Genomic DNA, 14,173 nt, shown 5'->3' with positions numbered 1-14,173 from the left:
CCTAAGCTTTCAGGTTTTCTTTTTTTTGCATGGTTAAACTTTATATAATAATTTTGCTAAGGAAAATAATTTCACAAAGATTAAAAAATGAAGAGTACACTTAATATCAGCCATCTAAATCCTATTCAAAACTATTGTGAAATTTTGGCATATGCATCCCTCTCTCTGTATATTCTTTACCTGAACATCTTTACATAATTGAGATCCTCTTGTGTAACCAATTTCCTTCCTTATTTTATAGAAAGTTTGACTAAGCATTTTTCTTTGTTATTCAAAATGTTTTGCAAATGTAATTCTAGTGTATGCTTAATAGTGTACTGTATTTCTTTTCCATAATCTACTTAACGCTTCATTCCTCCATTTTTGGAAATTTAGATTGTTTTACATTTACATTTTCATATTTCACTATTTAAAAAATGTTGCCATGCATATCTAGATACATAAATCTTTGTTTTTGTGTACATTTTAGATTCTTTCCTTAGGATAGCCTTACAGAGGGAAAATTTGAAGACTCAGCATACATTGTCAGATTATTTATGAGAAAGGTGTATTTCTGAAACTCTGATGCTAGAAAAACCAAACTCTGAGACTCAGAGAAGTGTTACTATAGTTTGCTGTGTGTACATATTTGTGTGGCATTTGTGTATATTATATGTATGCATTTACATGGTTCGGGGCAATTAGTGCACCTAAAATTTTTGGAAAATTATTCACATAAGAGTTAGGTACTTAGATCCCTTGAAATGATATGTCTTCAGATTCAAAGAAGACCATGTGAATCTCCTGACACCTGAGAATATCTAGGTTTATCTGCTCTGAAAAAATGAAAACAATCACACCAAAAGTGATGATCATATGTGCAGGTATTTATTGAGCATGACTTCTGCGGCAGGTGCTGATTGAGGTGCTTTACCTATGTTTAAATCATTCTCATGATAAGCCAGGTGGGAAAAAGCTACTGTCATCCTCATTTTACATCTGAGAAATCTAAGGGCCAGAGAGTTGACATAACTTTCTTGAGCCTCTGTGCTTCGTGGCTGGTAGAAGTGCAACTTGATTTAAGCCCTGTGCTTCTAGGACCTGCACACCTAGCCCTGTTCTAGATGGCCCCTGAGTGAGGCCTGGCCCAGGCTGGAATTCATCACTGGGGCCCCGATATTCTAAAATATACAGTCCCCTTAATGCAGGACCTGATGCAGTGCCTCATGCGAAGGCTCCCAGGGTGGATGTGTGACTTCTCCAAGCCAAGGCACTCTCTTAAAGATCTGGGTGGACCTCACTCCTCCTTCATTCTCATAAGAACCACCAAGGCACCTACGGAACAGACCTTACCTGCTTTGCACCTGTCTTATGTATTTCCTGCAGCTTCGTACCTCTGTGCTCTTGAGAGTCCCTTTTCAAAGAGTGTAAAAGCATGCACTCAGCTGCACACTGCCTGGGTTCAAATCCTGCCCCTGCTGATTCCTAGATGAATGTTGGGCAGTTACTCCTCTGGGCCTCGCTTTCTCCTCTCTGAAGTATGGATAATCACAGTAGCTGAGAGGACACCTGAGTTAATAACGGCGGAACGCCAGGGGCAGTGCTGGCTCACACAAGTACGCACTCTGTGGGTTTGCTTCAGTTTCTTTCAGAAGAGCTACGTCTTTCCTCCTAGCCCCTCTGGAAGGCCTCGTGCCTGCTGGGGCTTATCCACCTTTCCCTGTCCTGGTCCGCACTCAAGAACACCTGTCCTGTGCCGGTACCTCTACTCCTTTCTTCCAGCATGGACCAAGGACTCCTGAAGGGAAGGGTCAGACTCTACCAGAAGTAGAATGGGAAGAATTTTCCAGGGGTGCTTGTTAGTGCGCCAGGGTTGGAGCACCTTCCAGGGGAGTTAGTGTGTCAGGGAGCGAGGCATAGCACCATGAGCTGACTGGCTCCAGCAGCTGACGTGGATGTCTCACAGTTCTGCAGGCTGGAAGTCTTAGACGTGGTAGCGGTTGCTTGCTTCCTTCCAGGGACTGCCCCCTGGTGCCCAGCGCAGCCCACCTTGGTGGCTTGTGGCACTTCTACATTCCTTGGCTTGTGGAAACATCATCCTATTCCTGCTTTCACCTGTGGATAGTGTCCTCCTCTGTGCCTGTCTGTGTCCACGTTCCCCCCTCACACCAATCGTAATGGGTCAGGGCCCATGCTACTCCAGAGCGCTCTCGTCCTAACCTGCAGGTACACAGCAACTTCGTTTCTGAGTACGATCAGTTCTCAGGTTCTGGGGGGAAGACTTCACTACAGAAGTTGTTTCTTTTAGACACTTGAATTCAAGTCTCAACATTCAAGCTAAAGCGGAAGCTGAAGGATGAGGAAGAATTAACCAGGAGCTGGCATGTTTGAGAAAAGAGAGGCAAAAAGATTCCAGCACAACTGTGAAGAGATCCCGGGTGTATGGGAACTGGCACTTTCAGGGATCCAGTCTGAATCTATAGGAGAGGAGAGAGTGGGTCATGAGTGTGTGTGTGTGAACATTTGCACGCTGGGGTGGCTTGTTGGCCATTTCAGCAGTTTGGGCTTTCCTCCGGGCATAATGTGAAACAATGGAAGGACGTTAAGTAGAGAAATGCCATCACTTAGTGAACGGTTTAAAAATGCATTATTAAAATTTTAATTTTATCAATGATTTATTATAGAATGGAACATTTCCTGCTGTTTTATTATCTACTTATATTTCCTCATACATGTTTCCTTTTCATGCATTTTGTATATTTATCTATTGGTGCCTTGTTTTCCTTATCATTTTGTGGATATTTTAAAATATAATATATTTGTTGAAACTTTGAACTGGATGCCAATACAGTGCTTATTTCATTTTTGTCTATTGTCATAGTTACGTTTTTCATAAAGTAGCTTTACATTTTGTAAACAGTCAACTCTACTAGCTTTATTTTAAAAAAGATTTTCATTTTGGTTTCATTTTTTTGAGATTGAAAAGTTCTCACCTTTTTAATTGATTCTATGCAGCAGCAAATCCAGTGCTTAGGTGGGAAGTGTGTGGCACACATTGTTGGGTAAACTGTGACTGTCATCTGAGAAGAGAGCTGCTTGCTTTGTGCTCGGTTTTCTCTTCACATCCTCCCAAGCCTAGGAAGTAGACAGTGTTAGATTCCTCCCCCCTGTGGGCGGCCAAACTGGGGCCAAAAGAATGACTCCACTGCTGGAGCTCACGTCGGTGGATTTGAGCCTTGCACACCCGCTGGCAGAAGTCTCCAGGACTTACTCAGAGGTGAAGGACTTTCCCAGCTGGCAGAGCTGAGTGCCTCCTCCTCACTGTCACTCAGAGTTTGGCACCCACTTCTCAGAGGGAAGTAGGAAATTCTCAGCAGGTCGGATGCTTCTGCCATGCCACTCTGGACGGGCTTCTGCCCCGTTTTCCATCATCCCTTCCTTCCTGGGTGCCGCATCCCATTCTGGAGTTGTGTCTTCCCTCCTCTGTCCGTTTTAGGCCCTGGCATGTAGGCTTTTTCTCCAGCCTTTCTCAAACACTCCAGCCCGGCACTTTCCTTCTTCGTTCTTTTGAGTCTACAGAATGTGCTTCTCCATCTACTCCTCCACTCATTGTCCTGACACTGTGCAGCATCTTGGGGTGACTGTGGCACCTGGCTGTGTGCTTTAGTGCATCTGTGCTCAGTAAGTGTCTCCTGGGTAGGTGGAGGACCAGGATGCCTTTGGCTCTCCCTGCTCCAGCTGGGAGTCTGGAAAGCCCGGGGGGTTGCTCCCCGTGTCAGGAAGCCTCCTGTGGATGCTTGATTCTCGGTGCCTGCTTTCACCTGTCACCAGCTATGCAGGAGCAGTGTTGCATGCTCTGTGTCTGCCCTCTGTCACAGCTAGATGTGCGGGTGGGATCAGTGGATATTCTGCAATGATGGTGTGTGTTGGAAGCCAGTCAGCTGGAAATTGAGAGTGGCACATAAAGAATGGCAAACTTTTCAGAGCTCTGCCACTGTTTTGAGGCAGGTGCCAGATTGCTGATCAGAGTTGACATTTTCAAAAGTTGGAGGATAAGTGGGGGCAGTGTGTGCTTGGGAACAGCCATCGTAATTGCTAGCACATACTGCATAGCTACTATGTACCAGGAATAGGTACTTTCCAATATCATCTCTGATCTAAACATTCTGATGACAAGATGTTAGGAAAATATTGGGAATGGTATGAGCTGAAGCATGATCCTGTGATGGTTTGGGAATATTGTATGCCTTTCTGGCTTTGCTGTCTTGCTCAGAGATGTCAGGAATTGTTATGTGCTTATAAAAGCCTTAAAAACAACCTTTGAAAAGATTATTTGCTAGTTGGAATCCCTGCTAACGAGGAGAGGTTGGTGTTATTGCAACCATAACCCAGGGCACCAGCGAGTGTGGCCCTCCTGGGGCCAGTGGGTAAGTGTGGTCCCTCGGTGATCTTAGGAGGCCTTGTTGGGCTTCTTGTGCACACTCAGAGCGGAGCCACACTGGTCCCTTCGGGTTCAGCTCACTTCAGTGGTCAGTGCAGACCCAGGGTGGGGCGGCCGTCTGGTATTAAGCTTTAGAAAGCTTGTCCAAAAGTGTCCCGCTGGGTGGTGCAGTCTTCCTTTCACTGCCTGTTGGTGAGCTGTTATGGGCAGCATCTGCCCATGAGTGTGGCACTAGAGTGCTCTGATATAGGATGTCATCGTGTCTGTCATCTGCTCCCCTTTGTCCACTATTGAAGCCTCAGTGGTAAAGTGAATACCCCAGGCTTATGTGCAGCAAGAAGAGCAAGTGGTGGGGCGATGATGGAGATACCAGGAAGACCCACATCACTAAAAGTGAACCGCAATAGCGTTCTTTCCCTCTCTAGAACACACTCAGCTCTTCCTGCTTGGGGGTTCTCATCTCTCTAGAATATTCTCATTGACCTTCCTCCCTACTTTTCCTGATTCCATTTTTCACAAACCTAGGATATTTGTTAGATCTTTTATCTCTTCAGCTTAAGTACCTGTTCTCTAATGAGAGATGACCTAGAAATCCAGTTTAAGAAAGGATTCCAGGCTGGGCAATGTGTCAGTCCCTCGAGCACTTATGATTGTATAGCTTGCAGTCATTTTGTGTTATGATTTCCATAGGGTTCTTTACTTGTTTGATTACTGTTTACTTTCCCTACCAAATGCAGATTCATGGAGATCGGGGTCATGTTTGCCTTGCACAGCATGACTCCTCACTGCCAGGCACTGTGGTTAGCACATGGTAGGGTCCGTGCGGTGGAAGGAAGGAAAGAAGGCAGAGAAGCAGGAAGACAGGCAGACATCTGCAGACAGAAGCCAGGTCAAATGGGAAGACGATGGATGGCAGTCCTTGACCTGACCCCTTGTGAATCTCTCCCTTTTTAAATTCTCTCAGATAAATTGTTCATACTTCCCGCTAGGAGAAATGCAGTTTATCAAGCCTTCCCTAAAGGTTTTAGAGATGAGGAAAGTGAGAATCAAGGAAGGGAAATGACTTGCTCAATATTCCTGAGCACATTGAAATAGCACATTTTCAGAAAGAAAGACAGAAAAATCTTGAGTGTTCAGTCTTTAGACATTTGTGACTAAACCCTTTTTTTTTTTAGAAGAAAAGAAGAAGTGGGAAACTTAAAATATGAAGACAATCAAATGCTGGGCTTTCACTGGGAGAAATCTATGCATCCACAGAGCCCTTTTCCACGTGGACCTTGAAGGAATGCCGCTCCTTTTCTTAAGTGAAGCCACAGCCAAACATAGCGCATCTGACAGTGGAGATCAGGCGGTGCTGGCAAGACAGACTGGGGTGGAGGAGGTGGGCTTTTCTGCCATCCGAGGAGACAGGAGACAGCGCTGTGCTGCAGAGCGACTTCTGTAGTGATTCTGTCTTCCTGGTCTTCAAGGATGAGAGGTGTGTAGAGGTCAGACAACAGGTCTGTCTGTGTTCCTGCATTGTGTAGGACACTTCCTCCCTCTCACCCCTGAAATTTGAAAAGCGAGGGAGCAAGGAAAGACACTTAAAGCCAATAAAAAAGTGGCCCAAGCAGATAGGAGAAAAGGTCAGAGAGGAAATAGGGATATGGTTGGGGTGGTTCCTGTTGAGGAACAAACTGAACTTTCACTGAATGTTCATAACCAGGCTTTTTTTCTCTCAGAGAAGAAGTGGGCACAGATTAAGGCAAAGGAGAAAGGGATTGTTATGGTAGAAAAATAGCAGAATGGACATGTAAAAGATGTATGTTTCTGAAAAACAAACTGTTGAATTATGTTGAAAATCTTAAATAGACTTACTGGATTTGCTGAGGTAGGACTTCCTTTTTTTTAGAGTAACCAGAGTCAGGAGACTTAGGACTATCAAATACATCTAGTGCCTCAGGCCACAGAAAAGAAAATTTTTGGTGCTCAGGGAAACCTGAGCTTGCTAAAGGCATTGGTTACTAGCTGTAAATTCATACAAATTCTATAAGTTCTTTAATTCTCACATTAGTGTCCTTACTTGGAAAGTGGGAAGAAAGTTGGCTTCAGAGGTTAAAGAGGGCATCAACTGAAATTATCTTGAGGTGCTTGTTTCATGCATTCTTTGTTTACTTTCATTTTTTTCCTCCATCATTTGGAAAGGTGGCCCTAATACTTATACAGCTTGTATATTCTGATTTACTCTTTGCCAACTTGGGGGTTTTCTATCTTCTTGCCCCAAATCTCTTTCAGGGTATCGAAATATTGAGAATTCACCTATAGCACTGGTTCTGTATATTTTAATACTAGTAGAAATAATGAGTGGGAAGATGTCTTGGATTGTTTAGAGCCGTTAAATACTGTTCTCACAGAAAGTTTTCCCATCTTTGTTTTATTCCTACCCAACAATTAAATGTTTGCTCTACACAGTGGGAGGGTAGTAGGGACTCCAGGCATGGGGACAAGACAGAACATGTCCTTGGTGTCGTGGAGTGTTAGACCCATGGGAACAAGGGGCAGTACATAAAGTACGTAAAGCCACCTTGAATATGTTGAAAGCCGCAGGACGGAGTGGGAGAAGCTAGGTGGACAAGGCAAAGGAGAGGCAAGGGAGAAGCAGGTGGCCGGGAGGTTTTGCTGGAAACAGGGCTGGGACTGGTGGGAGACGAGTCAAATACCCGGTGTGCAGTACCCAGGGGACAACTGCTGTTAGTCTCTCAGGTGCCTCCCTACATTTTGCAGCCTAGATGTCCACGTGGCTGCTTCATCCTAACCCCAGACCTAGCTGGAAGGTGATCCTTGAGCGGGGGCCTTACAGAGGGTGAGTGTCCGGGCCTTCGAAGAGCTGCTTGGTCTCAGCTGAACTAGTGAAAATACTGTTTGCTGTGGCCCATTTCAGCGTGATGCGAAGATACCTGTGTAAATCCTTAATTGCCAACACTGACCCATCAATGTAAAGACCCTTTTTAAGTGGATCCTTTTCCTCCTTTTCCTCAGCTATCAAATGCAACACTTACGAGGGGTGGTGTTCATCTTGTTTCACAACCCTGAGCTCTTTTGTGTTTTTAGCATGTGGGACTCTGACTCTGCGTGGTTCTTGGACACAGGAGCCCCACTGCTCCTCGTTTCTGTTTCCATTTAGGGTTGTTTTCAGTTGGTGAGGGCCAGGTGCTCAGGCCTGGGGGTTCCATTTCTTCCTTCACTCTGACTGCAGAATGCTTTGGGTGTCTCTTCTTTAATGCAGAATGTCTTGGCTTGCTTCTTGGGGGGAATAGCTCTGTATAAATAGCATGAACGAATATAGGCCACTAATTAAAATACATCAACAGCATTAACCTATTATTGAAAAACGCCACATTGCAAAAGGCTCTTCTGGTCTTTCTAGTGCAGTCTGTGGGAGAAGCCTCCTGGAAGAATCTCGCATTGCTGTGTAGCCATGTTCTCGGGGCACCCGCCACCTCAGTGGTCAAGGATGCTCACAGGTCTTGCGCTTCAGCCAGAGGCCCGCCCAGTCTGGCTAGCCCGCTGTCACGGCTCCACGCTGGGTGATGCTTCCCCATGCTCTTTGCATGCCGGCATCTCAGCAAGTTCAGGATGAGATTCTGCACTTGATTTTCAGCAAGCCCAACTGGATGACTGCAGGAGACAAGGTTCTCCTTTAGGATACTTAGATGCCTCAAGTCAAGCTTCACCTGAGCTGCACATTCAAGTCCCCGAGCTCGTCCTTGTCTTTCACCACTTTGTCCAGCAGCATCGGGAGCTGCCAGCTAACTTAATTATATTCATTAGTTTTCCAGAAATGTTCGAAAGTATTACCCAGTTCCTTGCTTTCTGTAAGTGATTGATTGGGACTGTACAGTGCAGACATATGTATCTATTACCAGTTCGTGTCATGGACTGTCAGTGTTCTCTTTACTGTGGGAAATAGAGTCATTAGTATCTTCCAATCTAATCGAATTAGGGAGCTCATTCCAGGAAATCCAGAACCAATTCAGAAAACTCACCCTTACAAATTCTGTACTTCTAGAAGCACTGTACTTCTGATACCAAAATATCTGTATTAGGTTGGGTTCTTCAGAGAAACAGGAAGCACACGTAAAGTAATATACTATCTCTGTCTGTCTGTCTGTCTGTACCACAAGGGATTGGCTAATGTGTGATGCTGAAGGCTGAGAAGTCCCACAGTGGGCAAATTCCAGTGCAGGTCTCAGGGCCTGAGAACAAGGAGTGCTGGTGGTGTACGTCCCAGTCCCAGGGGTAGGAGGAGAAGAGCCATGGCTAAGCCCAAGCGGTCAGTCAGTCAGGGAGACAGCACAGCCTTCTTGTACCTTTTATTCTACTCAGGTCCTCCGAGGTTGGTGGTGTCCACCCATGTCTGGGAGGGCTATACGCTACGCAGCCTGCCAGTTCCACTGCTGACTGCTTCTGTGAGCGGCCTCATGGGCATGCCTGGACATCAGCTGTAACCAGGTACTTAGGCAGCCGGTAGCCCATCAAGTTCATGTAAAGTTAGTTCTCTCTCAAAGCATCTTTGAGGGCTCTCTCTGGGCACTGCCACCGACATTTATTCCCACACCAAAGCAGAACACACCACACAGCGTGTTGAAGCGTGCTGGATCACATGTTTGAAACCAGAACTCCGCGGGACTGTCAGGGTACACGACTGCTACGTGTGGTGCAGTGCCAGTTCCCCGATTCTTCTGCTGGCTTCATCACTGTTAGCCGTGGCAAGCAGTTTCCCATCACCGTTCCCCACTTTTGGTGTCTTCAAATGGGCGCAGCAGTGGGTTCTGTCACCCAGAGTCGTTGGGAACTATAAATGAGCTCGTGCACAGGAAGTTCTCGTAATAACGTGCGCGTAAGAGCCCCACAAATGCTCGTGATCACTGCCATCATCGTCATCAAATATATTCTCACAGATGAATGCATAAATATTAACGGCTTCTGTAGGGTTGTTCACATTTTACACTACGTTTTTGTTGAAGATGAAGTATATGTAAGCAAAAGCATACATTTCAATCAATACTTTTCCTTTATTGTGCCTCCATCCTGGCCTTGGACATCTTGGTCCATCCAGATCCTAGGGAACACAGAGCTCTCTTTAGTAAGTGGCAGTGGCTGGGAAATCATTCATTCATTCATTCATTCATGCATTTACTTAGGAGGTTCACTGAGCTACACCCTGTGCCAAGATCTTTGCCAGCCCCTTCATGAAACTGACATGCCTTTATTATATTTAATCACTGTTTTTAATCTTGCTGAATAGTATTATTTTACTTGAATGCAGGGTGACACCTAAAACTGCCATCACTTCCTGATACTTGAGGATGAGGGAAGGTTTAGGCAGAGGATTTTGAGGGAAACTGGGCAGAGTGAGGCCTGATGTTGCCTTAGGCCTGAGGGCAGCAGAGAGGAAAGGAGGCAGTAGGAGGGTCGGCCTGGGGTGTCCCGAGGAGCACAGGGCATGAGGAGCAAGCTCGCCCCAGCAGGGCGATGTCAGCCACAGTGAAGACCTTTTCTATGTTGAGAGGGACCCAGGCGCCCATACCCAGCCAGCCCACACTGGCTCAGCCCAGCCCACACTCAAGTTACCCTCTCTGCCCTCAGTGTCCTCCCTAAAGGAAACCTGCAGTGAGTCCCCCTCTGCAGCATCCTTGTCTGTGTTACCAACCCAGTAACTTAGTTTGAGCTCAAGGGTTTAAGAGCATTAGTCCTTGAGGAGCCTGGAGAAACACCGAGCATGGCAGGGACAGAAGGCTCCATCAAGAAGACAGCCCTAACACTCATGGGGAAAGAAGGTATGACCAGCTGGGGAGGAAACAAAACTGGTGTTGGCCGGAGATGCCAGCAGATAAAGTAATATTTGATACCTGTTGAGGGATTGCTATGTGCCACACAGTGTTGGAAATAATTCACATATTGACTTTGTAAGTTCTCACAATAACCCAAGGAGACAAATATTCTACTTATCTCCATATTGCAGGTGAAGAAATCCAGGCACAGAGAAGGTTTTGCAGAGAGATTCCTTGTAAATTAGACCTTGAACGATGTCCCAAATTTAGCATGGCAAGAGAAAGGAAAGGGTTTTCCAGGATGGGAAGAAGAAAAGCATGTGGTCCCTTCTCAGTTAATGTCAGGGTGCAAACCTGAATCGGAGTCAAGATTCACCAGTGTACAGCAGGCTTATTAGAATTCTGCTGCTGTACAAATCTTGAGGCTCTGGCTGAGATCCCCACTGTGTGTTCCAGTTCTAGGCCTTTGGCTACCCAGGTGGACCCTCAAATGCAAATTTCCAGAAAGATAAATGAGAATTGGCAGCTCTATTTAATTATGCAGTCTTTTGCAATGTGTCTACAGCAGACATTTTTCTGATGGAGAGTAATTATTCTTAGCGTGCCTATCTGAGTGAGATTATGCTTTGGTAATTGGTTTTGAATCCTCAATCCATTTTTATTTGAGCTTGTCCTTTCTATCAATGTTTGTTAATTGAGTCCAAGGAGCACCTGCCGGAGACACAGCTTAGTGATATCATTTCTGTTCTTCCTAGAGACCCACTGAGGAGGGACAGGGAGTTCCCATGGGCAGGCCCTGGCCTATGGAGTGTGCCTGCTTCACACTCTCAAACCCTGCTGAGTGATCTTGATGTTGCCCCTTGCATCTTATTTCTGGGTGGAGTCTGAATTGATTGACATGTAGTTGTCCTGTAGGCAAGGAGGTGCCTTTCTCTGTCTCCTGCTCACAGACTCCTTGTCTTACTGTGATCAGTCATCATGAATGTATCATGATACATCTGCTTGGCTGAATAAAATGCACAGAGCTTACATCCTGTCAAATAAATCTTACTGCAATCCTCTGTAGCCATAATGGTAATAGACATGTAGCAATAACTGTCACATCAACCTTATAATACGGTTGTCTTTTGGGGTCTTTGAGAGATTGGTTTCAGGACCCCCCCATGGATACAAATATCTGTAGATGCTCTAGTCTCATATAAAATAGTATAGAATTTTTATATAACCTACTCACATATCCCTATATGTGTTATATTATCTATGGATGACTTATATGTCTAATGCAGTTGTTATGGTTAATATCTAGATGTCCCCCCAAGGCTCATGCCATCCTAGGTGGGGCTTTGAGGAGGTGATTGGATCACAGGGCTGTGATACTCATCACTGGATTGGTCCACTGATGAGAGTATAGCTAAATGTGATGTTAGGTAGTAAAGCCTGGTTGGAGGATGTTTCAGTTACTTTTTCCTTGCTTTGACAAAACACCTAACACCCACAAGTTAACGGAGGAAAATTTATTTTGGCTCACAGTTGGTAGAGGTTTCAGTCCATAGTTGGCTGGCTCCAAGGCAGGGTGCCATGGCAAAGGGGCCTGGCAGAGGAGAAGCAGTCCATGGCAGGGCAGGCAGGAGGCAGCAAGCAGCAAGCCTGCCTTCTTCCTGTCCCTTTGTATTCCATCCAGGCTATAAACCTGTTGTTTGGTACCACCCACACCCAGAGTAGGGCTTCCCATTACCCACACCCAGAACAGTGCTGAACCAATCAGGAGATTAATCCACTTATCACACCCTTAATCCACATTCACATACTCTAGGTTCAGCCACCTCTGAAATGCCCCACCTATGAGCACATGAGGCTTCGGGGGGACATCTAGATAGAAGCAGTAATAGAGGAGGTGGGTCACGGGGGGCATGGCCAGGAGAGGTGTTTCTCCCTCCCTCTTCCCTTGACCTCGCTTTGCTTTCTGTGTGCTGTGCCATGAACTGGTCTTGTCTGCCCTGCCCCTGTGCCATAGTGCTCAGGGTTGGAGCCAGCCAGCAGTGCACTGAAACCTCCACAGACTGTGAGCCAAATGAATCTCTCCTCGTTTAAACTGTGGGTGTTGGGTATTGTGTCTCACGATGAGAAAGTAACTAAGACAACAGTGGAAATGCTGCATAAACTGTTATTCTACTACATGGTTTAGGGAAAATCAGCACAAGAGAAGTCTGTACCTGTTCAGTCCAGATTCAGTTTTTTTCCCTGAATGTTTTGAATCCAAAACATTGGTTGAGTCCATGGATGCAGAACTCACAGATACAGAGGTCCAACTGGATGTTGAGAGGAGAGGGATACATGTGATAATACTTGGGAAAGTGGATTTTTACGTCGCAAGTGGCAGGCATTGCTGTCAGACTGTTCTGAGCTCTACCAGTGCTTCTCATGTGACCATTGGCAGGCTGGTTTTCCTTCTTGGGTTTTAGCCTCACTGTCAGGAATGTAGGGGTTGTGTATGATGATACTCCCAATTGAGTATTTTTGAGAATCTACTAGGGTGCTGAGGTCTTTGGCTTGAGGCAATGAAGAGAGGACTTGTCTCAGTTTGACTGTGTGCCAGGGTTACCTGGTTCCCTTCCTCCAGGACTCTGGTCTGGAAAGTTGGGAATTGGACTTCAGGATCCTCAGTTTGTTTTTCTGCAAACATCCTGGATGCTTTTAGTCTATGACCTGTAATGTAGGAGTCCCTGAAGGAGGGGTGACTAATAAAGGAGAGTGAAGGAAGGGCCACTTGCAGTCACACCTCCTTTTGGGGTGCCCGGATTCTGACATGCTTTCTTCCCTTAGCTCCCTTTCCTGATATGTGTCTCCCGTGCTTCCCCAAAATGCCGATGCCCACTCCCACGCACCATTACAAACAATATGGGTTGAAAAGTTTGTTTTCTAAAAAGCACAATATGCTGGAGTCTTGGCAGAAGGAAAATTGGGTTATGTGCTGAAAGCATCATCATTTGCTATGCATGAAAGCTTATGGCTGGAAGGACTGATACTTCATTTGCAGTGCATGATTTATACTCACCCACGGAGACACACGGACACACACACACACAACTCCAGTGTACTCCCTAACAACAAATATCTTAAGAAAGGAGCAAAGAAAGATATGAAGAATCTCTGCCCTTTCTGCTTGAAGAGCAGGGGACGCCAGTGTCGGCCATTTTCATAAGGGGGGCTTTGTTCCTTGTTTTCAAAAATGAGCAAAAAATAGAAACATCGCGAAGGCTTCTGGGTCAGAAGGTAGGAAGGGGTGTAGAATGCCAGGTTTCTTCATCGAGGACCCACCAGTCAATGTGATAAAGCCCTTGGTCTTTGTCTCCTGCTCAGTAGCCTGCAAGACTCCTCCCTGATGGGAGTGTGTGCCTTCCTAAGGGCTGGACAGCCCCTGCTGCCCCAGTGCACTTGCTCTGGGATAGGCACAGTTCCTGGTCCTGAGCCCCACACAGGAATTCAACAGCCTCATTTAGCTGACTCCATTAAGTACTGCTCTACCTATTCAGGAGGCATATGTGCATGACCGGGAATTTCCTCCTCCTTTTAATGGTGGAAACAATTGCCTTTTGGGGGTAGAACACCAGCATCCTCTTTTGGATGCAGCAGTCATGCGGTCACGGTTTGGAGATGCATAGTCCCTCATTTTTATTATAATTGTGGCATGTCTTTAATTTGCTTGGCATAATGCAACTTAATCCATAATTATAATATATGCAACTAGCCTTTGGCCCCATCCTGCTCTCCCACCACAGAAGCAGCTTGGTGTTTTTATTAATTTAACTTTATACAAGCTAACAGATTGCCATAAAGGAAAACAGAATTTCTCAACCAGTTCCGCTAATAGCTGTGCTTTGGCAAAGGGCCCTGTGGTATGTGCTGAACAATAACTACCTCTCTCCAGCACTACTTGCAG

At 45.8% G+C, this 14,173-nt stretch overlaps 1 protein-coding gene across 1 annotated transcript in view; it reads left to right on the top strand.

Moving 5' to 3' along the window:
• Sorcs3 (sortilin related VPS10 domain containing receptor 3) overlaps positions 1 to 14,173 on the top strand; it is a 568,351-nt gene that overhangs the window by 190,310 nt on the left and 363,868 nt on the right. The gene's annotated exons all lie outside the window — the stretch shown is intronic.

Source organism: Heterocephalus glaber, unplaced genomic scaffold, assembly GCF_053883595.1.
Source record: "Heterocephalus glaber isolate CG9 unplaced genomic scaffold, H.glaber_assembly_v1.0 deba00001498, whole genome shotgun sequence".
Taxonomy (NCBI): Eukaryota; Metazoa; Chordata; class Mammalia; order Rodentia; family Bathyergidae; genus Heterocephalus; species Heterocephalus glaber.
Note: the sequence above shows the minus strand (reverse complement) of the source record. Positions and strands in the feature narration are given on the sequence as shown.